At 46.5% G+C, this 24,967-nt stretch overlaps 1 pseudogene; it reads right to left on the reverse strand.

Moving 5' to 3' along the window:
* Nucleotides 1-2,329: 2,329 nt before the first annotated feature.
* The window catches only part of LOC147684965 (uncharacterized), a 106,385-nt pseudogene continuing 83,747 nt past the window's right edge, over nucleotides 2,330-24,967 (reverse strand).

Consider the following 24,967-nt stretch of genomic DNA (forward strand, 5'->3'; position numbering starts at 1 on the left):
GACAACGGCGTGCCTCCAACTCAAGGCCGACTCCCCACACCTCACGTATCTTGTCATGAACTGTTGTCCAATGTCTCCGGATGACAGTACAGTCCCATAACATATGCATAAAAGTTCCAGCCTCACTGCATCCCCTTCGACACTCACCACTCGCAGCCAAACCCATTCGCACCAAATGTGGGCCCGTAACATAACAACGATGAAGGACCTTCAATTGCACCAATCGGAGTCTCATTTGTATAGCGATCACCCTTGGGGAAGATACAGCCTCCATCCAGTCTTCATCATCCAGGATCCGCGTTCCATTGTTCCCTAAGAGCCACGAGCGGATCGTCCGTGTGATAAACTAGCTTTTTATAGCTCAGGGAGATCGTTTTCGTCAGAAGATGACCGTCCAACACCCGATCTTCCAATGGGGAAGCCTCCGGGGGCGTAACTCCCGGGGAATAACAACCAGCAACGCATGTCTAATCTGTATGTAACAAAACCGCTCGCTCTCCTGCAAATGATGCCGTTCCTGAAGAGCCTCAAACGTAAGGATCCCGTCCTTGCCCCACATATCTCCCACCTGGGAAATCCCAATGAGGTCCCACTTGTCAAAACCTTTAGTCTTCCATAAACTACCCAGGCGTTCAGCATTCCATAATGGTGTGGCCAAAGTTATTTTCCCATCCCATTTAAGGGAACGACTAGCCTCATGCCACACCCGAACCGCCACCGCCGCAGGCCCAACCAAGGGAAAGCGCCTCTGTCTGGCATACAGTGCCCTAGAGTACTCACCGCCAGGTATCTGGCCGCGATCCATAGCATATCCAGGGTCAAGCGGTGATACGTAAATGGCATGATTGATTTCCGCCAGCTGAGACGCCCAGTAATACTTCTGGATATTGGGCAGGCCAATCCCCCCGTCGTACCACAACAGTGTTAGCTTAGAAAACGCAATTCGCGGCCTACCCTCCCAGAGGAGCTGCCTCTGGAGAGACTCAATCTCCTTAAAGTAAGACGGGGGAACCAGGTCCATGGAGATTTGGAGTGCATATAAGAAGCGGGGAAGAGCCATCATTTTGAACAGGACGGCACAGAGTGGTTTGAGAGCATAGACACTCACACTTTAAAACGCTATAAGTGTGGATTAACATAAGTATTCACATTAAGAATACCACTTGGGAGCTAATGTACGAATGATACAACTATATTCCTCCTGACTAGTCACGGTTTTGTAATAGCGCGCTGACACTCACTGGTGTACTGTTGTGCAGTGCGTTGCAATGCATGGTCATGGACAGCTGTCCTCTTGATTATGCACACCAGCGCCACAGCAAATCTGTGGCACGTTATATATGGTTACCATTTTCTAGCCACTGTACAGTATACAGTTATACCCACTTGGGTAAGCATGAATACCGTTGAAGAGGAGCACCTTGTTTTCCTGCAGATACCCGCAATTCAGTTGATGTTGTTGTGAATTTTTCTGTTTGTTTATCTTCACAGATCACTCTCTTTCAAGAATTGAGAAAGGGAACACCTAACTGTGAGTAGACGAGTGGGTTCCTCAGTGACTAAGGGTTGGGTACACCTTAGCGTGTGTAGACCGCCCTGGTCACTCTCATTGGTCCTGACGAAAACCTGGAATACTCCACCTAGAGGTTGAAACATGTAGACCTCTTTTAATTCACCTTTTTTCACTTACAGATACCGAAGGTCAATTATACCTAACACGGTATCCCCAGAATTAATTTTTAATCTTGTTCAGTTGCTCCAGAATAAATAGTTCCGGTCAAGGAGTTAAAACTGGCCAATTTTTAATTCATTCACTTTTTTCACTCAATCACAAAATACCTGCTCCACTGTAATCAGGTGTTGCAGCAAACCCGAACGGCACTCGGCTGTTTGTGTGGGAACCTGATGATAAAGCATGTCACCAACTAGGTTGGTGAGTGAGGGGTCTTTTTAAAAAAGGAGAATTTTTCCTTTTTTTTGTGTGCACCTCCTGTCTAACTTCAGAGACATTGCCATGTCTCTAGGGTGTACCCCTCCTAATGTTTTGATAAGAGCATCCGGATATTCAAGTAATCAGCAAAAAACTGAATTAATGACATGGAACACCAATTACAAGAGTGACCTTATAAAATATGAAATATGATATCTTGGGATCCAAATAGTCCATAATATAGAAAAGATAGTGCAGGTGAATTTTGAAAAAGTAACAGCGAGTGTGAGATCACAGTTACATGCATGGGAGACTCTCCCACTTTACATCCTGGGTAGATCAAACCTCTTAAAAATGTCCATTTTACCTAAGTTTACCTTTTTATTTGACACTATTCCATTAGAATGCTCGAAGATATGGTTTAGGAAAGTATAGGGGCTTTTCTCCAGCTTCATCTGGGGAAGAAAAAAAACAAGAATATCTCAAAAGAAGCTTAGAAGAAAGAAAGTTCATGGCGGCATAGCCACCCCGGACCTCTATTTATATTACTGTGCCTTTCATCTAAAAAACTCTTGCCAATTATTGAAGGAAAGTTTGATGTTTTCTCCACTCTTTAAGGCTCTTGGTATGAGTATTACGAATAAAGCTAATTTTTTCCTCCTAAAACTCGGCCACCCCAATTTCTTTAAGAACGTTAGGCTGAAAGTTCTCCTCGCTGCCACTAAAGTATGGTCTCAGGTGAGGTTGATGCTACAAATACCCTACTCCAATGACGAAGCACCCATCTGGGATTCCCCAGGTATCTTGGCTTGCTTAGTTGATAAACTTGCAGTTCCTCTCCAAACATGTGGGATACTAAAGGGGGGGGCAACTTATTGTAGACACTGAGTTGATCTCATGGCAGTGCCTTTCTGCGGTCTCAGAGAACTCAGTATCAAAGTTTAAATATTATCAGATTTCGAGCTGGATAAAATCAATAGGGAATGCGATAGAAGGGAATCGAGATCTGGTGAATAAGATCCGCTCAAGGTCCACAATACAGAAAGAAGTAGCAGAATGGTACTGGTTGTTAATTCAGACCAGTGAGTACATACAGAATCCATTTACAGAGATCTGGAAGAGGGACCTGCCAGGCGAAGACCTCGAAACCTTACAGCAAGTATCTATGTCTCTTTTGTGGTCACATGTGAAAGCTGCACCACTAAAGAGAAACAACCTTTTTTTCTGTCCATAAGGCATACTGGACGCCACAGAAATTGTGGAAGATGGGGAATGGAGTAAGAAAGAAGTGCCTGAAATGTGATGAGAACAATGTGAACAATGTCCATATGTTTTGGCAGTGTCCTTCAATCCAGTGGTTTTGGCAAAACGTGGGTAAGATCATCTCAGCTATTATGGGTCAAGAGATAGGGCTGACCAGGTCCTCTGTTATTTTTGGTGAGATTCCAGGTGGGGTGGAAAATCAAAGCTTTCTCAAAACCCAGAAGGTCCTATTTTTTGTCCTGATTCTTTTGGCACGAATGGAGCTGTGTGCTAAATGGATTCTCCCTTCTCCTCCAACTGAAATTGAATGGATCTGCTCTATACAGAGAATTTCACACCTCGATCGAGTAAATAAGCGGGTTAAGAAAACAAACTTTTCGGGTCTCTGGGACACTTGGTTCAAAAGCTATGTCTTCAGTATTTCTCACTGAGTACAGCCCCCACAAAACCTTCACTGTTTTTCTCTCTTTAGGTTTCCTTCTATTTAATTTTCCCTTCATCTGCCACTGTTTCCTTTCACGTTTGCAGGAAATCTTTTCACTTAACCATAAAACAAAACATTGTGCTCTATGGTCCAATGATTACCAACATGTTGTACAGGCTGTTATAGTGGCGATTCAATTCATCCTAAGTACTCACCTATAGAAGAATTGGTGCCATGGTCCATCCAGGAGGCTTATTTTTTTTATAAACTCCGGGGTAAATATCTACCCACCCTACCATGTGGAGTGACCGGGTATTCTCTCGCCTCTTACTGGTTTGTCTAGGCCCTATATTCTTGACCTCAGAGCATTATTCGTTGAATGAGGACTAAAAAAACAGAAAAAGAAAAAATAAGAAATCCAATGCTTGATGCCTTTTGTCAACTTAGTGCAGCAAGAATTTCAGTACAAGTTTAAATGCATAATTGTAGGTACATATTCGGTTACAATATAGATGTAGAGCAGTATTCAAATGGATACATTTTCAGTTATAAAACAAACACAGATTATTTAAATGAATATGTGAATATATAAGAATTATCAACACTATGCAAACCACACAAGGGCAGATATATAAATATGAACTGCAATTGTTACTGTAAGGGAAAACTTTAATATGCTCAGTCATATAAATGTCAAGATTACGCAGTAAGGGAACTTTCTGTATCTGTTCAAGTGCACTACATTACATTAGTAATGTTACATCACACAAGTATATAAGACTATGTGTAAACATATATGTGACCTAGTTAAGCGTGAAATATTGGAGCCAAAATTACGCTGCTCCAGGTCCCCCCTCTGACAGTGAATCAAACCATCACAGATTACAATCTGATATTATCAGATGGACCATCTAGAACTTTGTGGTCTTGTGTATCTTTTGCAAACACAATGAGATGATGGGCGGAGCGCTGAAACTTTTCGGACCCTCACCCCCAGTCACAGATCTGGGTGGAATCCATCATCATTTGCTTTGTTCACCCTAAATTGGCAGGGTATGCCCAGATGTGGGTCCAATGCTCACTTTGTCACTGGATTCAAGCTATTCTGGCTGATGAGGGGTGCTACCCCGAAACCAGTCCCAGGATGCCTGTTTCCGGTTCAGGTAAGACCTGGCTTGGCATTTCGGGCCGGACTGTTCCCATGAGACACAGGGTCAAAACTGATTTGCATATAGCTGGGTCTGAACTGAGGTGGCAAAGTGAGCTAAAGAACAATGATGGATTCAACCCAGATCTGTGACTGGGGGTGTGTGTCTGAAAAGTTTCAGCACTTCGTCCATCATTTCCTTGTGTTTGCCATTTGTATCTTTCACCTAGAATCCTCCAGACTTTTCATGTCATCATAATATCTACTCTGACTCTCCTTTAACTCCACATCTCCTCTCTTCTTTTTCACCCCCTGTCTGACTTGTGTGTACTTGTATCCCTCGAAGATCATAAATAGGAATATTGCACAAAGGGCAATTCTCAAAAGAGTTTTCAAAATGGTGCCCAGAATTCCCATTCTCAAGCTTTCAAACCATTTTCCTATGGCAGAAGGTCCATTCTTAATGGCTATCCAAGCACCTGTCACTTCTAACTCTTTCAAATGTTTTGTCAACTCAGATATATTCTGAATATATTCCTCCAGATCCTTACTTTTGTCTGGGATATAAGTATAACATTGCTGAACTTTGAACTCTGGCCTCCTTTGCAAGTAACAGGTCTAATGCAAGTTGGTTCTCTAAAACCCTAGATCTTATCGCAACCATCTCAGTATTTGGCAATAAAGAATTTGCAGTGCTCGTAGCCAATTTATCCGCTATTGTAGACAGCTTTCTAACAGCTTTCTAATTGTCAGATCTTTCTGAATAACGGTACAGACGGGATTATGGCACCAAAAATACCTCCTACTACTTCCACTGCACCAACACCTCATCTAGTTCTATGTTTTGTTTTCCATTAAAGATCATTAAAATGTTCCACATGGTAAATCTTCAGGAAAACTATACCAAGATAACATGTACCATGTCATCCATGGGGAAATTTATAATGTGCATAATGTGCATAAATCCTTCTTGTGGGGTATGCTTCAACCCATCATAATAAAATGCACACAACTCCCAAACCGTACCTCAATCCATTCTACAGAGGCATCTCAATGAAATCCAATTTCCTCCTGTTGAAATGACCACTGAACTCCTTATGTGACTCAGTGTTATTGCAGTTCTCTTCCCCACATTATTCTGTTGACTTACGACACATCTATGGCACAGTGCTTCAGCAATCAACCTAAACCCTGGATTGAATCAAGTCTACCTAACAACCTGACCATCATGTCTCTTTCCACATGAGTAGGATCATTATAATGTCTGGCCATCTGGGGTAAAATACTGTTAATAACACTGGTCTCCCATCTCCTGAAACCCAAATCTCATCCTCATCCCTCTTGACACAAACTGCTTTGACCCAACTCTGCTGTTTTGCCGTTGACACTTCTTCCTGACACCTCTTAACTTTCTCCCAAGTTTCAGGCTGTAGTTAACAAAAGGTTGTAGTTGGTCTCATTTGTCCCCTCGATATGTATAGTCTCCATTAAAGGTACAAGAATTGTAAGCACGGTATCTGGCAACTTCGTCAGCATATCTATTGCCAAGAGTCAGACAATCCCTCTGCTTACAATGTGCCACACACTTAACAACACCAACTGTGCAGGTATCTGCAATGCTTCATGGAGTTTTCTGAATTACTCCCCATTCCGAAAGGGCGATCAGGAAGAGGTCATAATCTCCTTCGGGGACCATAACTGTCCGAAATCATGAAGGATACAAAGCCGTACTGACTATCAGTGAAAATGGTCACTCTCTGCTGGTCTGCAATGCTTCAAGGATTTTTCTGACTTACTCCCCATTCCGAAAGGGCGAACAGGAGGTCATAAACTCCCTCTGGGACCATAACTGTCCGAAATCATGAAGGATACCAAATCTGTACTGACTATCAGTGAAAATGGTCACTCTCTGCTGGTCTGAGACACAGCATGCTCTAGTAAGGACAATCAATGCAGCCACTTGTGCTAAAAATACTCCCTGGAGCCACGAAGTTTCTAATTCTAAAAGTACTTTTCTTTCATGGGCTCTCAAACACAAGCCATCAACAAACATGCAAAATCAGATTCAGGTAGTGTCTCATCTTGTATATCTGGTCTTGGCTTGGTAAATAATTCAGTGACATCGAGACAATCATGCTCCTCTTCATTTTCATCATTGTCAGTTTCAAGAAGAGGCATCAGGGTGGTAGGATTCAAAACAGAGCATCTTTTTAGAGTTACATTTTCAGCTGCCAGTATGATCAGTTCATACCGGATCAGGCAGCTGTTTGTCAAATGCTGTGTGGAGTATGCGTCAACAGTATTTCCACAGAGTGAGGCACGCACACGATAAAAGGACGACCCATGTCAATGCCTTCACACTTCTCTATTCTGACACCCACGGCCGCCGCAGACTTAAGATATCCAGGCAATGCTACAGCTACTGGTTCTAAAGTAGTTGAAAAGTAAGCCTCAGGTCTACGTGCACTTCCATGTGTTCGTGTAACCACTGAGAAAAACACAGACCTTCCTCTTACTGCAAATAAAGTGAAAACACTTTGTTGTAATCAGGCCTTCCTAGTGCCGGTGTGCAGCATAGGCTTTTTCTCAATTCTAGGAAGGCAGCCAAACAATGATTGTCCTAGGCCATCCGATCTGACACATCTTTGCGTGTCAGACTCTGTAAAGGCTTGGCCCCTAGGGAAAAGTTGGATATCCACTGGTGACAGTAGCCCACCATTCCCAAGAACATCCTGACCTCTTTCTGGGTTGTTGGTGGTTTCATTTGCAAAATCGCAAAATTCTCTCCTCCAACACCTTTCTAACTCTTTTCTCAATATGATGACCAAGATACAAGGCTTCTATCAAGTAGAATTGCAGCTTTGATAGGGGACATTTTATGTCCATTCTCAGCCAAGTGGTTCAACTATGCAATAGTGTCAGTTTTACAAGCTTCCCGAGTATTTGACGCAACCAGCAGGTCGTCAATATACTGTACCAGGACAGAGTTACAGGGCATAACCAAAGAACCCAAACTCTTTTTAAGGACCTGATTGAAAATGGAGGGACTCTCTGTATACCCTTGCAGGACTTGACACGACTGCTGAGCCTAAATGCAAAGAGGAACTGACTGTCCTCATGCAAGGGTATGGAGAAGAAAGTTTGACACAAATCTATTAACGATAACCACTCAGCCTCACATGGAACCTGAAACAATATCACAGTAGGATTTGGTACCAAGGGACAACAAGGAATCACAATATTCCACAATGGAGTTAGAGTTTCCCACAAAAACCTAAAAGAATGGGGCAAGCAGACGTTTGCCAGTCAGAGTACAGCACCATGTTTTTGGCAGAGTACAAAGTCAACCAAATGCTAAATAAACCCTTTAGTCTGTATATTACTGGGTGAAGAGTTCTGAGTTACTTTAGGCAGAAAGAGGATCAGATATCTTATTAATTAAGTATCATCAACATCATAGATGTGAGAGTCTGGGAATTATCGAGAACAAATAAACAATTAAGTCTGTCTATTGGTAAGAGAAGTGCAGTTCTGGATTGTGTTCGGTTTCATCAAGTGCAAATTTCTGAGATACTCTAGCTAATAGTATGAATGGCTATTAGTGCATGTTCTTGGTATCATGAGAAGAGCTTTGAGTAAGCCTGGCTATTAAGAACAGATTTTTTTTTTAATTTACCAATCAGAAGCAGAGCTCACTAGTCTGTGCACAATGGAAACTCACAGCTCATTGTGACTCTCTGTGTCATCAAGCATAGATATCCGAGGGACGTTGTATTTTAGGTATTAGTACAATTCTATATGAACAGTGGCAGAAGTCAGTTAATTTTGTCTCAATATGTTGTTTCATAAACAGAATCCGATTGGTTGCGAGTTTCATTGAGAACAAAGATCTTGGAAATGTGTTCCTGGTTGATAGCACCAATCCGAATCTGAGTTAGTGTAAGCAATACCAATCGCCGGTCTTTGTGGCATGTAGGAAGAGAACTCTGAGTGAGCCACTGATAGAGGTATGGGCTGCCCCGGTGTCATTAAAAATAAACCATTGTGCTTGTATTATAGCAAAATCAGCAATAGCACATCATCTTCTTACTGGGAAGCACCTTGCGGAGACTGACTCTTTGATCTGAGCTCACATCTATGTAACCACTGGTCCGCATATATAAAAGAAGCACTTATTATGCCAATAATTAGTATTATTTTAAATGTTTTCAGGCTTTTTGAGATTTAAATTGCAAGTGTCAACATAAAACTGTTTTAATTTAAAGCAGAACATTATGATCAGTACATTGTTCTACTGCACTACACCATGAGGCCAAATTCGGTAGCCCATCAATCTATTGCCCCTATCTGGGCCTATCATTCCGGGGACTTGTCCCTTGGCGTGACATTCTAGGGGGCTTTATTTCTATTGAGCACAGTGTTTCGGATGGCAGCATTGCTGCCACCGTATTCTTCGTGGTGTTTTAAAACATTTGTTGACCTTAACACAGATTTGATAACCATATGTATGACTTGTTTGTGGAAATTAGCAATATTAATGTACATAAGCGGCGTTCATTTGCCTTCTCCCATCCCCCTCCCTGTGGGCACCATGAATACCGTGAAACGTTGACCGCATCATTCCGCCAGTAAAAAGCCCGTGCCCATATGTACATGACAGCCATTTTAGGCACCATGGCCTTTTTGCCTGCTCATTGGAATCCCCGGCTTCCCTCCTGCGCACATTTAAACACCCCCCCCCCACTCTCACATGCATAGACCATAAAACCCTCTCCCTCTGCGCGACCCTGCTCTGAAAAGTAACCCTCCTGCTTGACCCACGCACCCCCCATTTCCTCTTGAAGAAGCATCCTTCGCCTCAGCTGACATAACCCCCCCCCCATCTGTACCTGACTGCCCCCGCTCTCTCATGTACGGGTCATAAGATCTCTCTCTCTCTCTGTGCGACTCTGTCCCTGGGAATCACACCCCATGCCTGACCATCACCTCCCTTCTTCCCATGAATACCCCTCCCTTGATGACCCCTCCACTGAGCCCGATTGTCCGCACGGACCACTGGTCATCTCCTTCGCCTGAGGATACAGTTTGTTGCCCACCACTGTATGCGCTCGCCCCTCTTCAAAAAGAGCTACTATTGATCATGACCTCCCCACCCCTCCGAGAATCGATCAGGCGCCCACATTCCAAAGGAATCAGCGGAGCACTCAGCTGAGTGATAGCCCCCTCCCATTGTATGGGGTGAGGACCTCTACTGTAGCCACGTGTTGGATTGCGCCAGAACGGGGAGGGGTCGGGGATGTCTTTTCCTTGCTTCACAATGTCATTATTGTAATAAGGAATGTTTGTGATGTATAAAAGGCGATGTCTCAGAGAACTTGTTAGAGCACCTCCCGAAAGACACTGTGTTTCGTGTCCGAAATGACAGGCTCTCCTCATGAGAAATAAAACTCTGTTCTTGTGTTCCTGCTCCCAGCGCCCGTCTCTTTATTTGGTAACTATTCAGAATGGGAACTAAGAGGCGTCTTGCGCCAGCAGCCTGCGCATCGGTTGTAAATTGGGCTGACTTTCCACAATTGGCGTCCCAACGCGGGGCCCACCAGTGACATAGGGTCCAGTAAGAGAGGTCCAGACGATGGGGTGAACATCTAAAAAATTGGAGTATACCTGCCTTGAGAGGGCCCTCGTCCGGCTGCCGATTGAATGAACTTCACCGATTCTGAACGGACCTCTCTCGAGTGACCTATTGTCCTGGCTGGAAGCCCACAGGAATGCTGCATGGAGTAAGAGAACGATCGGGCGCTGGAAAGGGAAGACGAAGAACTGTCCATATGGTCCGGTCCGGGTAAGATTAAGTACGGCGTTTTTCACGCCTGATTGGTAGGATGGCTTTACCCATCTGATTGATTGATTGATTGATTGTATTGGAATCGGTATTTAAATACTGATATTGTTCGCTTATTGGTTCATTTAGCATTGGTTGCTACTTGAAATATTGGTTCTCTTCTTGAGACGAGACATTCTCTGTTTGCAAACAGCGGCGAATAGGAACGTTCGTCTCTCTTTGCAGATAGAGAAGGGTAGGTAATGCAGACTTTTGTCCCCGTTGTAATCCGTCATGCCTACCTTTCTCCCCACTGATTGTTTGATATCGATTTATATCGATTGTTGCTCTTTGAGATCTTCCCTGTCTACAAACAGAGACGAATAGGAATATTCCGTCTCCCTTTGCAGAGAGCGAAGGACAGGTAATGCAGACGTTTGTCCCCGTTGTAATCCGTCATGCCTGTTTTTCTCCCCACTGATTGATTGATTGACTGGACATTTATTGTTCAAGGAGTAGTTTGTTTGAGGTATTTTCTGTTTGCAAATAACGTGGAATAGAAATATTCTGTCTAGTCTTTGCAAGTAGTAAAGGGTAGGTAATGCAGACTTTTGTCCCCGTTGTAATCCGTCATGCCTACTCACTCCCCACTGATTGATAATCTAGATCCACCCGGACCATTTATTGGAGGTAGATCATCCGGCTCAACCGGAGGGTATCCCTGATAAAAGGACATATAAAATATGAAGTGATCACCAAATCCTGTTAACAGAAACTTTAGCATGAGACACACACTAGAAAAGGAAGGAAAAAGAAATCGAGCTAAGTCAGTAGCCCACTGATGAGTTTCCGACTTCACTAAAAATAAGAAACATTAGAAATAGTCCGTAATAAGAAATATAAAATGGCGAAAGAAGCCAAGCTTGACGCCAAGACAGCCACAAGGTAGCTAGGCCCCGCCGCCCCCTCGCTATCCAAAGCATGTCTGTCCCACCGCCCGCCACGCCCAAATAATGGTAACATGAAATAGATACAAATCAGCAGATACCTACCCCCATTCCGGAAGCTCCCGAAGTGCAACGGGTCCGCGGTTACGCCCATCCGGAAGGCGAGGCCTCAACACGTGCAGAGCAGGGCCCGGCTGGCCGCCATTGGAAGGGGAGGCTGTGGGGCGGACGGCCCGAAAGTTGTAATGGTCTCCCCTTTCTCTTCTTTTGGCTGCCCTGCGGGCCACGGGGAGGGGGGATGTCTTGCCTCTGCCACCGACCCCCCCCCTCTCTATCGCCTGCTCCGGCCATCAGAAAAACAAAACCGGAGTCGAGGTCAGCAGCGCCCTTCTGCGACAACACTGGAGGGTTGACAGGCAGCGCCCTGCTTCGACAACACTGGAGGGTTGCACACGGCGGCACTACTTCTTTCTTTTATGATGGCCCTGACAACGGAGGGGGGGGATGTCTTGCACATGCCACTGACCCCCCCTCCCCCTCGCATCGCCTGGTCTGGCGGCTACGAAAAGTCCAGAGAAAACGGTGCCCTGCAGGCCGCGGGGGGGGATGTCTTGCTGCCTCCGACCCCCCCCCCCCCCCTCTTCATTGCCTGGTACGACCATCCCAAAATGCTGGAACCGAGAAACGGCGTGGGGTCGCTGGAAGGGGGAAGCGGCGCGAACAAGCCCCCCCCACCTCCCCAGGTGGAAGCTTCCAGCGACACCCCAACGCTTCGATCAACAGGGTCCCAATCGAAAAACGGCTTTTGGCACAGGACTGGTGCACGTCCTGTGCTCTTCTCCTCGACCTTGAAGATTCTAGAAGAGCCGGGGGGGGGGCCGACCCCTCTCGGGCGCCCCCGCACCGGTCCCCAGATGGAAACCACGAGACGTCGGCGCACTCCAGCCGGCGCCAGCCTCAGTTTTGAAATGACTAAAATCCTGCAAAAATACAGATTTGTTCAGTTCCGGTGGAACACCAGAGTGACCCGGTAGGAGAGATTGTTGCCTCCCTCCCCACTTTTGACTGATGGTTCATATCGCCAGTCTGTTACCCTATTGCGAAAAACTCTTTGAACTGCGAAAAGAGGTTCTGGTCCAACCACGAGTCAGTGGAGACAATCTGACTGTACTGGGACCTGCCTGAACTCGCCCAAAATGACGCCGATATAAATGAAACTTTCAGCTCTTTGTTGTACCCTGAATGCTCAAGCCTTGATGTTCTGAGATATATATGTAGTTTTTGGACAATAAAAGTAGATAAGATGGATATTGATAATGTGTTCAGAAAAGGAAGTGATATAAGATGGATATTGATTATGTGTTGAGACAATGAACTGGTATAGGGTGGGTACCAATTATGTGTTAAAGCAATGAATTGATATGAAATAGGTACTAATTGAGCATTCGGACAATGAATTGATATTAAGTTTTAACGCACCATGGTTATTGAAAGTTTGACTTTTCGACATTTATGATGCTTACTCCCAATGAATTTCGATACGATGTTATTGCACTTGCCCCACTTTATATTATGAAATGAATGGCCACCGACTTCGTCCCCCTCACGCCCGGCTCCAGTCTGCTCTGTGGCCGGCCCACTGGGTTGTAGGCTCGTATTTGTGCGCCAACATTTTTATTAAAGGTTTTTGAAAAAGCAAGTACAACTGTAGCGATTGCATTAATGAGTTTCGAATGTGTTACTACTGTCTCCGATATAAGCGAAAGGTAAGCAGCTTTATTAAGGTTGAAGGTTAAAAAGCCCAATACTTAAGCCGTTACGTTGTATGCCACAGGCAGCAGGAAAAACGTTTTAGATGCCCTTAAGCAATACTGAAGAATCGCCACCTGGCCACCACCCTCGCACATGATCTAAAAGACCACGCTCGAGTGATTCATGCGGATACGCAGAACACCAATGATTATGTTTCTAACACTACTGGTCCCTCTGGGCTTAAACACCGAGATGGTAGAGAATGCACCGTGTGGAGATAGGTCGAGTATGTGGTAAGTAAAAACATTTTCGGATTTGTGCGCGCTGATGTGTTTTGAATGTTGCCCCCACCCCCCTTCTTTCTCCTCCCATCTGCAGGTCACGTCGGAACATCGGCTGAAGTATGGAGGAGTGATGACCGAACGACCGACGGAGGGGGAAGTAGGGAATTGGAGCATAGTGCTTATACATGACGAGCTTTGTAAGATGTAACACCCCCCTTACTTAGACATGACTGTTCCTCCCTCAGAACCTAGTGATTGGGAGGATGGACTGACGTAGATACTCGACGGGTTAGTACGATATGACAGACTATGACTCGAACCAGCACGCCAGATAATGCAACTATGACGTTTAACTAGATAGGGAAAGGACAAGGAAAGTTCCGGGGTAAGGTTTACCTAAGCACCGCCCGTCTGGAAGACTAGGAATGTTGTTAATGTTTAAAAAAAAAAAAAACGTGTACCACCTCCTTCTCGCACCCTTTTAGATATAGCTAAGCTGTCCGACTGTTCTCCTGATTAATGCCCTCCGTTGCCTCAGCCTGGAGAACCTTTTCGCCAAAAGGGAGAAAAGGAAAAATGATTCAAAGATCCCACCGTGAGCAGTAACCCGACCAGGTTAATTCCTGACCAACTGACCGAGGTGTAAGTATTAGTAACCGAGAACACTCGCAAAGATGGCAAACGAGAGGAAAAGGAGGAAAAAGGTAAAAAGAGCTCAGAACGTAGATAAATAGGATACTAAAGATGCGCAGCATGCAGAAAGAGATCTTTTTGGCCAATAACTGTTCTATGTTTTGTCGTGAATTTTTTGTATGTAACACACGTACTGTCTTCCCTTGTCTGAGTTTGTGTGTATGTAATGTATGGGTTTATGTCTTCCCTCTGTTTGCGTTTCCGTGTTACCTGACCCCTGCCGTTCTGTGTTGTGAGCGCACTAAATGACCTATTACCGTACACGTCTCTCTCTTTCTCTCTCCCTCTCTATCTCTCTCTCTCTCTCTCTCTCTCTCTACCTTTCTACATGTCATACGTGTACCGAATGGCTCGTTTAGAATGCGGACGACTCTCACTCTCTATGAGAGCCCCCCCCCCTATTGCCTCTTCCTTTTTGTGGTAAAATTGTGCCCGGCACCAGCCTAATTGGATACTTATTGAACGAGAAGGTGTTCAGCAAAATTGACAGAAACTAAAATGATTGTAACTCGCCATATTACTACCTCTCCTTTCTGCAAAATGAAAGAACTTGAATTGGCTAAGAAGGAAGGGACAGGTAAGACGGCTGATGTCCCCTAATCTGGCCCTTTTATAGGGGGACTATATGTCAATGGCATCCTATTTTCCAGTCCGTTAGTGATACAAGCCCCAATGTCCAGATTGATCCCCAATGCCCAGATTGCCCCACCCCTCTGCACTCAAGCGCGAATGTCCAAAGCGTCCTCGCCTCTCCCTGACCCCTGCTCCATATCAGCTGTCCTCGAAGTATAACTGATGACCTTGATTAACTGTCGCTCCTCGATGAAAGCCTGTTTTCCCTCCCCCTCTCTCGATGATAGCACCCCTGCCCTGTTTTTGAAAGGGTTAACCGGAATGAACGATAAATAGACTTGGCACAAACACAGTAGGAATGCCGACATATATACTTCATGGTGGTAGGGTTCTGACTGTGACCGATGAACGTAACCCCCAAATGCGTAGGATTGAGGGCAGAATTCAAATGCATAAATGTCTTCTCCTGCTAGTTCTCTAAAACTTGTTTTGTACCCATTCAAAGATATACGATCATCGGAGGAGAAGGGTCGGACGTGACGTACATCCTGGCTGCAGATCTTGAGACACATGTGACCTCGACCAAAGGTGGAGCTGCAGAGCAACAAGATACGGGACGAGACAGCAATCTCAAACGTGGAAAATGAAAGGTTGAAGGGCTGCCCTGAAGTCCTCTGTCTGCTAACCCACGTGTGCCTGAAGTCTTCGCTCCCTTTTTGGGCCCGATTGATGGGCCTGCCTGCTCGTTTTCCTTTGCTCCCTTGGTCCCTTGATGTGTCCAAGAAAAGACCTGACCCCACTCCGCCCTCTCTTCCCTCGACTATCCAACACCCCCTCTTTTCCACATGACTTTTTGACTCACACAAGAAGAACAGCATTCAGATGGAAATGGGGTTTGCCACAGAAGGAAAAAGGAAATACAGGTGCCGAGCATAAGGCATCCTTAAAGAATTGGTTAGGGGACAGGACTGTGGTCTAACAGCAGAGGACTGACCGCACCCTGCAACGCGTAAGGTTAGATCCGAGCGGGACCTATAGCTCCACCACCGGTGCTCAACAGCGCCAACGAAAGAAAACGGACTAGAGCCTACCAGTGATGGCTCACTGCTAAAAAGACACTGTGACGAAGACACCCATCAATTTGACTAAATTACTTGTGTCGAAGTGAATTCCACCCTCAACCACTTTGTATTGCTTTCAAAATGTTTTTCGGTCACTTTTAAAAGCTGTACATTGATGCCACCGAAGAGAAAGTCAGGACATTTATACTATGTAGTATGCTGAACTCTAGGCTTGTATAAGTAACCCAACAACTGTGAATTCATATGTGCTGCATTCCACCAACCGCGTCGATTGTGCCATGGTTATATGCAATTCGCTGGTATTTGACAAACGCCATCTCATCGACCACACATGTATTATATGTACGCCCATTAGTTAGGAAATGAACTCACTTATGTTAAAAGCGGCGACTGTGGAAATTAGTAATATTAATGTACATAAGCGGCGTTCATTTGCCTTCTCCCATCCCCCTCCCTGTGGGCACCATGAATACCGTGAAACGTTGACCGCATCATTCCGCCAGTAAAAAGCCCGTGCCCATATGTACATGACAGCCATTTTAGGCACCATGGCCTTTTTGCCTGCTCATTGGATACCCCGGCTTCCCTCCTGCGCACATTTGAACACCCCCCCCCACTCTCACATGCATAGACCATAAAACCCTCTCCCTCTGCGCGACCCTGCTCTGAAAAGTAACCCTCCTGCTTGACCCACGCACCCCCCTTTTCCTCTTGAAGAAGCATCCTTCGCCTCAGCTGACATAACCCCCCCCCATCTGTACCTGACTGCCCCCGCTCTCTCATGTACGGGTCATATTTATTTATTATTTATTTAATGGTTTTATAAAGCGCGTAGTAACTCAAAGAGCATCCCAGCGCTGACCTGTTTCTCCAAGGGTTTAAGCCGTCTGATGAAATTATGTCTGCGGGAAAAGGAGGGTCTTTAGGGTTTTTCTGAACTGGAGGTAGTTTAGTTCTGTCCTGAGTCTTCGTGGTAGATGGTTCCAATGTTTGGCCGTGTGAACCGAGAAGCGACGGCCACCGTTCTTGGCTTTCCTGACTCTAGGGACTACGATAAGATTTTCTACGCTGGACCGGAGGTCTCTCTCCGCTTTGTATGGGATTAGGAGTTCTTTGAGAAGAGGGGGGCCGTTGTTGTTGAGGGTTTTATGGGCCAGACAGAGGGCCTTGAAGACGACCCTTTCTCTGACTGGGAGCCAGTGGAGGGATTTAAGAGCTGGCCTGGCGGAGGATCTTCCTGGTGTGCCCGTAAGTAGGCGGGCGGCGGCGTTTTGGACTTTTTGCAGCGAGTTCAGGGTGGCCTCAGGGGCTCCCAGGTAGATGGCGTTACAGTAGTCTAATCTTGCCAGGATTAGACCCTGAATAAGGAGCCTCCTTGCGGTATCGGGGAGCAGGGGGAAGATCTTCCTGCAGGCTCTGAGTAGCCCAAAACATGTCCCTGCCGTTCTTTTAGCCTGGGTTTTAAAGCTCATGTCCTTCTCAATCCACACACCAAGGCTCTTGACCTCTTCCTTGGGTGCAGGAGGGTCACCTAGGCAACTGGGCCAGAGGTGAGATGGCAGAGAGGGCCCCTTGTGGCCCATCAAGAGGATCTCAGTCTTGGACCCATTCAGTTTCAGTGAGGAGAGATTCATCCATCGGTGGACTTCGGAGAGGCAGCTATGGAGATCAGATGGGGCGTGATGGGGATGTGAGAGGGTTACGACCAGCTGAGTGTCGTTGGCGTAGTTGATAATTGACACGCCGAATGAGCTGACCCTCTTCTCCAGTGGGGCCATGTACACGTTGAATAACGTAGGGCTCAAGGATGAGCCCTGTGGTACTCCGCACCGGAGGGGGATGGTGGATGAGCAGCTGTTGTTTTCCCGCACCTGGAAGGAGCGTCCTGATAAGAAGGATTCTAGCCATTTCAAGGCCGTACCCTTTAGTCCGATCTCTCCCAGTCGGTGGATTAGGGTAGGATGGTCTACAGTGTCGAAGGCCGCACTGAGATCCAGGAGGATCACTGCCACTGATCCTCCTGTGTCCAGAATGCTTCTGGCCTTCTCCACCGCTGCCAGGAGGGCGATGTCCGTGCCCTGACCTGGACGGAACCCTGTCTGGGAGACCGCTAAGAAGTTGTTACTTTCTAGGTAAAGCGATAATTGCTTGTTTACCAGCTTCTCTGCGATCTTGCTGTTTCCAGGGAGAAGGGATATGGGCCTATAGTTGGTGAAGTCCTGCGGGTCTAAGGAGGGTTTTTTTAATAGACCTTTGACTGCTGCCGCTTTCCAGCTGGGGGGGACTATGCCCTCCGAGAAAGAGGAGTTGATCAGGGCCGTGAGGGGAGGGATGATGGTGCTCGACACTTTTTTTAGGAAGCGGAGGGGTGCAGGGTCGAGGGGGGAGCCACTTTTAATTGAGGCCAGCGTTGCTCCCACTTCTTCCGTTGTTACGGGGCCGAAAGCGTCCAGGGAGGGTTGGGGGTGGGCTAACAACAGAGGAGGATAGGTGGTGGTGGTAGTGAGATCCTGCTCTGTGTGGGCCTGATCGGGGGGGGTATGGTAAGAAGAATTTTTTGAATCTTCTCGTCAAAGAAGGTGGCTAAGTTGTTACATTTAATTTCAGCTTCTTTGGGATCGAGGGGTTTAAGTGGGGGGTCAGGGGCGTGGAGGAGTTCTTTAAGAACTGAATAGGTTTCGTGGGCCGAGCAGGCAGCGTTTTTAATTCTGTTCTCGTAGAAGCTAGTTTTGGTGTTGCGGAGCTCTTTTTTGTAGGTTTTTACAGAGGTACGGAATGATTCTTTTTGTTCCTTGGTTTTTTCCTTCCTCCAGATACGTTCATTCCTTTTGCAAGCCTTGCGCAGAAGGTTGAGTTCCGGGGTATACCAGGGTGAGGGATTAACTCTCTTGGTGTGTTTCAGAGAGTGGGTTTTAGGCAGAATGGCGTCGAGCGATTTGGTAATCCAGGTACTGAATTCTTTGTCCCCTACTACGGTGTCGTGGGGGGGGTAGGGAGCGTTTTCCCTGAGTTTGGCTGCCCAAACGTCTGGTTCCAATTTCTGCCATCGTCTGGTATACGTTCTGGTTTTGGGAGGTGGAGGGGGCGGAGTGATGATGTCCCATACTAGGGAGACCAAAAAGTGGTCCGTCCAGGGAAGGGGGATATGGTCAAGGGTTCTCAGATTGGGGATGTTGGAGAGAACAGGATCAAGCAGTTGCCCTCTTTCATGAGTGGCCCGTGGGTTTTTGAGGTCAAGGCCCATTGCGGTGAAATCCTGGAGTAGTTCACTGGCCTGCTTGTCATCCGGGTCCAAGAAATGTACATTCAGGTCTCCTAGTAGTAGGTAGTTAGTGGTGGACGTACATTTGATGGACGTCTGGTCGATAATTTTGTTCGGAAAGTCTCCTAGATTGCCTGGCGGGCGATATACCAGCGTCCCTGACAGCGAGGTAACTGGGTAGATTTGTATTGTATAGTGGCAGCTTTCGTATCCCTTGATGTTGCCATCAGATGTTCTACAGGTGAGGGTGTCTTTAAGAATTAGCGCTAGTCCACCTCCCCTCCCCTCTGGTCTGTTCAGTGAGCACATGACGTACCCGGGGGGGAGTGCTAGAACGATGTCTGGGCCACTGCTGGGGGTGAGCCAGGTTTCTGTTACAAACAGAATGTCTAAGGCATTGTTTGTAATTAAGAGGTTCACTTCGTGTGAGTGTTTCACGAGCGACCTGCAGTTAAGTAGGCCTAGGTGCAAGCCCTTGGGTGCCGTGGTTTGATTGGCAGAGTCGCAGAAGTCACAACCGGAGAATTGGGTATCTCCATTCAGGATGCGCGAGCAGGAGGGTTGTTTGTTAGGGTTTAAGGCTAATAATTCCGCGCGAGTGTAGGTCCGATCGTTACGGGCTGATAAGGGCAGAGTGGCTGGGCCTAGGGCCAGCTGGGCCCGGACGGGCCCAGACGGGCTTGCCTTTGGCGCGCCTTCGGCGCGCTGACGGCGCGCCCGCTGCGCCCGTCCGCTGCGCGTCCGGTGATTGCACATCCTTATAAGGTAGGTCATAAGATCTCTCTCTCTCTCTGAGCGGCTCTGTCCCTGGGAATCACACCCCGTGCCTGACCATCACCTCCCTTCTTCCCATGAATACCCCTCCCTTGATAACCCCTCCACTGAGCCCGATTGTCCGCACGGACCACTGGTCATCTCCTTCGCCTGAGGATACAGTTTGTTGCCCACCACTGTATGCGCTCGCCCCTCTTCAAAAAGAGCTACTATTGATCATGACCTCCCCACCCCTCCGAGAATCGATCAGGCGCACACATTCCAAAGGAATCAGCGGAGCACTCAGCTGAGTGATAGCCCCCTCCCATTGTATGGGGTGAGGACCTCTACTGTAGCCACGTGTTGGATTGCGCCAGAGCGGGGAGGGGTCGGGGATGTCTTTTCCTTGCTTCACAATGTCATTATTGTAATAAGGAATGTTTGTGATGTATAAAAGGCGATGTCTCAGAGAACTTGTTAGAGCACCTCCCGAAAGACACTGTGTTTCGTGTCCGAAATGACAGGCTCTCCTCATGAGAAATAAAACTCTGTTCTTGTGTTACTGCTCCCAGCGCCCGTCTCTTTATTTGGTAACTATTCAGAATGGGAACTAAGAGGCGTCTTGCGCCAGCAGCCTGGGCATCGGTTGTAAATTGGGCTGACTTTCCACATGTTTCCCCAAGTAAGACTGTAAGGTGGCAATCCTGTTGTAAATGAATAGATCATGTAGATGAATGTGTTTAATGATGAACGTTTAGGCTACAGCAAGTTTTCATGATATCCCAGAAGTGTTTCCCTTTGATCTTAGATCCGCCTGCACTTTTCCCCTCTACAAGAACTGGCGGAAGTCCCTAATCCTCTTTCAGCTACAGATATGGTTGGTGCTGATGAGAACCCAGACTTGGGTGTACCCTGAGATGAGAAAACGCTTCACTGGTTTCCACACTGAAGTCTCCAGGGGCCAGCAGCACTAAAAGTTCTCTGCAAAAGCTCTGGGTCGTGCACAGTATTTTAGTTTTTGTAGTGTGGTAGCAGAAAGCTGAGTACCTCGTGTTTCACTCTGTTTTGAAAATTGGATTGTGACAGACAGGGACCCTTTTGTGTTTATTTTTAGTATGCTTTGAATATTCACAAACATAAAAATTGCAATGTCAGAAGCAATAGCAAGGGCATATCTGCACAGTAAATACTTCTTGAACACTAGTGCCTAATTTGTAGAAAAAATATAAGTCCCAGGGCCAGCGTCAGGTGCCCACTGCAACTTACACCATCCATTGTCCTTGCCTGCACGGCCAGTGCCAGTACCAACAGAATCAGAAACCATCACACTCCAGCAAGTGAGACAATTCAGATCATTCCAAGCCCTCAAAACTTTAAGAATGGCTTCGGCGGCAGGTATTAATCATTTGGTCTCGCCTGAGCCAGTGCATGCGTTGCTCTGGCGAGACATTTAGTAAGTGGGCTTTTAAAAGTCCGACCATATGCTTTTGTCAGCCTCAAGCTTGCGGTTACATGCGCGTGCACGCGCACAGCCGCCATCTGCTTGTCATGCGCCCCCATCTGCTCCTCATGGCTCATTAATTCTAAACACACAATCCGCCCCCTCTCTTTCTCATTAAGCATGAGATCACTTTCACTTTCGCGGCCGAAAGCCGCGTCACTGTGACGGTCGCGCGGCCAATGCTTGTTGGGGAAGTTGCTGCGTAGGAATTTCCTGTGTGGGCAGACAGAACTTCCTGACTCATAGGCTTCTTGGAAGGAAGAGAGCCTTTTATAATGAAATGACAAATGAAAGACAAGCGGTTCTTGAAAAAATTCAATTCATAATAGAGGCAACGTGCGCCATGTCTGTACCCACGCAGTAGGTGGAAGTTCAACTATGAAGAGAGAGTGCGTGCTCCATCCTGTCCCGCCCCTACCCATCCCCAGGCCCACTGTCACCCTGTGAATATTAGATATCTACACAAAAGCATGCCCATGCATTTTCTCTTCTTTCTCCTTTTTATTTTTCTCTTGTACGTGCTTGATATGTCAGCACACACACATTCTAACACCCCCACACACACTCTCTCACCACCCCACATGCGCACACACACAACTCCCAAAAACATACTCGCTAACCTCCCCCTCAAACTAACACACAGAAACACAACACACACAAACACACACACAAACTCACACACACAAACACAGACTTCGTACGGACTCCATGTACCTATTAGGTTCTCCTCATCTTGTGTACCCATGCCAACAGCTGACTGTAATAAAATCGAACAAGATATGGTAAAGAAACTCTCTGACAAACATTTGGTTAGCCCATGAGCTAATTAAGTTACCAATTAACTAATATGAAACAGGTTTTGCGTAAAAGCGCACAAGAGTCTACTGCGGAGGGACGTGCATTCTCCATTTAACCTGCATTGCTTTACAAGGGTGAAAAGTTTAACCTGAGGCCAACACTTCCAGCAAATAAGGGCTAAGACATTCCAAGGCTGACACCAAACAAGACTTCGATTCCCGGAGATGTGGCTTCTGTAAGCCGCCCTCCAACATGTCAAGCCGCAGTAATTCTAGGGTTTGGAGACAGCCGTCAGCGCTGAAGGAGTCTGTGAGCCTCATTATTCAGGCAGAGACCCATCAGTGTTATCTTCAGCAAGCATCTCTTGTTGACAGTGGGGTCACCTTCCGCGCCCACAGTTCCTGTGGCAGGCAGCAGGCCAGGCCTTCTCTAACGGATTATGACAGGGCCACTGACTGACAGCTCTGCTTCCTCCTACCGCCAGGACAGTCGTTAATTAGAGCAGTGTTAAAGTAAGCAGGGGACATCACAGCATTCCATAGAATGTGCATGTGTTTTCCACCTCTCCCCCTCTTTAGCTTCTCCACCCTGCTGAATACCCCTCTCCCATGCTGCTCTCTCCCTTGTCTATTGCTCTGTCTTTCTTGTGTGCTTCTCCAGGCAAAAGTCCCATCCCTCCATGTAGCTCACTTGTTCATATACTTCTCCCCATAACCCATTTTTCTCTCTCCCTCATGTGCTGATTTCCCACCCCACTCAGGTTTATTTTTATTTTACTCCCCCCCCCCACACTCCCATTGTCCCCACCCACTGGCTCCCCTCAAGGTCATATTTTTTTTTCTTCAAATGTTTGGCAGGTGCATCAACAACTTTTCAGCAGCGTCTTTGCTTTACAAACTAGCATTGGCGTAGCCAATAGGTCTCGCCTTTGGGACCTTATAAGTGTTTAGCCATGCAACAGTTGATGTTGTTGCACCAAGGATATTGTGCTGCATAACTAAATGCTTATAAGGTCCCAAAGGTGAGACCTATTGGCTATGCCAATGCTTGTTTATATATGGAATTAATAAACAACTGTTGTGTGCATCTCCAATTTAGACAAACATCGCCACCATGTGGCAGGCTGTCATAAGTGCTGGTGTTGTCAATTAAGTGCCTGTGCCAAGCACTGGAAACCACTGGCTCAAATTAAGCACTGGTCATGCACCTTTATTAAGGTAACCCTTAGCTCCTTGCAGACATTAATTTATTTATAGGACTGTAAAATGCAGGATGAAAGATGGATACCAAGGAGGATAACAAGGATTGTCCCATCTCTCACTGTTTTCTCTGTTGTTCCTTGATTTCATGGCTGCTGGGAAGGAATTCATAGGATATCCACCAGATCAGCTCCCTGGTCATCTACTTGCAGGCAGCGAACACTACAATTGAATCTGGGAACATGATATTTTACAGAAATCACTCTAAATATGGAAACATAGCCATACTTTACTTGGATGGACATTTTGAACTTAGAGAATTAACTGACTACTATGAGCAGTAGGTCATGTCCCAATGAACATGGGCATATAGCTGGAGTTTCTCTTCAGTTTGTTGAACACTATTTGGACAGAGACGTCCTTGTACACTGCTACTCTTGGTGCTTTCGGAGCAAGGACCTGTGTGCTGCATCTTTACTCCTGCTCAGGAATTAGCCTGCCTTCTCCTGCTGAATCTGTAGTGGCTGTTGACCTTGTCTGCATGAAGGCCTCCAGCCAGCCCTCCTAATTGCTTCTGCAGATTGAAGAATAGCTCCCTAAATCCTACTGCTACAACTGCAGGTAGGTAAAGTGGTGACTATGTGTGGTGAGCACACCTACTCACTGCACCACCTGTTGCTCTTCTTTTCATTAGACCTATTCTTTTGGTTGTAGTCCAGCATCCGTTTGCTTGCCAGTTAGTTGCATCAACGGAGATCCTTGAGGTCTTACGCAAGTCCTTTGGGCCAGTGAGTTTGACCAAGTTGCTGTGGGCTTAGCCCTAGAGAGCTATTTTAGAGAGGTATGGAATGAGCATGAGGAATTGTCCCCTCAATGCTACTGATGTGACCTCTCTATCAACAGCACTCAAAGCCAAGCTCTACTGGCCGGGGTCATGCTTAGTCATCTGGCACTGGTGGAACAGCTGTTGTGTGCTGCTCCTGTGCCACCCCGTCACCCCCTTCCCTTTGGTTGGAGGAGTAGACTTTCCCACTCTGGCAAAGGGAAGTGTGACGGTCTTGCAACTGACACAATCACATCACTGATGTGATGATGTCACTTGCAGGACCAGCAACCAGGTAAGAGCAAGCTGGTTTGGCTGCGAGTGCGGAGAAGGCTGAAAACAGCCCCATTCTCCACACACCTGGGAAACTGTCAAAAGGGAGATATCGCTGGAAAGCTGAAAAACTAAACTGTCCAGCAGGACATCACTTGCCCTTCAAAGAGCCAGTGATCACAGTAGAATGTGATCACCTAGCACTTCCATTGGACACTAGGGATTATTTTTTGGGGGTGGAGTACTTCCCAGATCCATGGTCTTTGCTTCCCCTCATGGGTGTAATCAGTCTTTCTATTTCACCCTGGAGGTAGATTCAGGGTTTGTCCACAGTCTTTCCTCCCAATAAGGTGAAAAGTTCTATAGCCAGCGAAAAAAATATTTTATTTTCAAAAAAGGCGTGGGAGCAGCCCAACAAAACATAGGGCCACATTTCCACCCG

This window comes from Lissotriton vulgaris, chromosome 10 (assembly GCF_964263255.1).
Source record: "Lissotriton vulgaris chromosome 10, aLisVul1.2, whole genome shotgun sequence".
NCBI lineage: Eukaryota > Metazoa > Chordata > Amphibia > Caudata > Salamandridae > Lissotriton > Lissotriton vulgaris.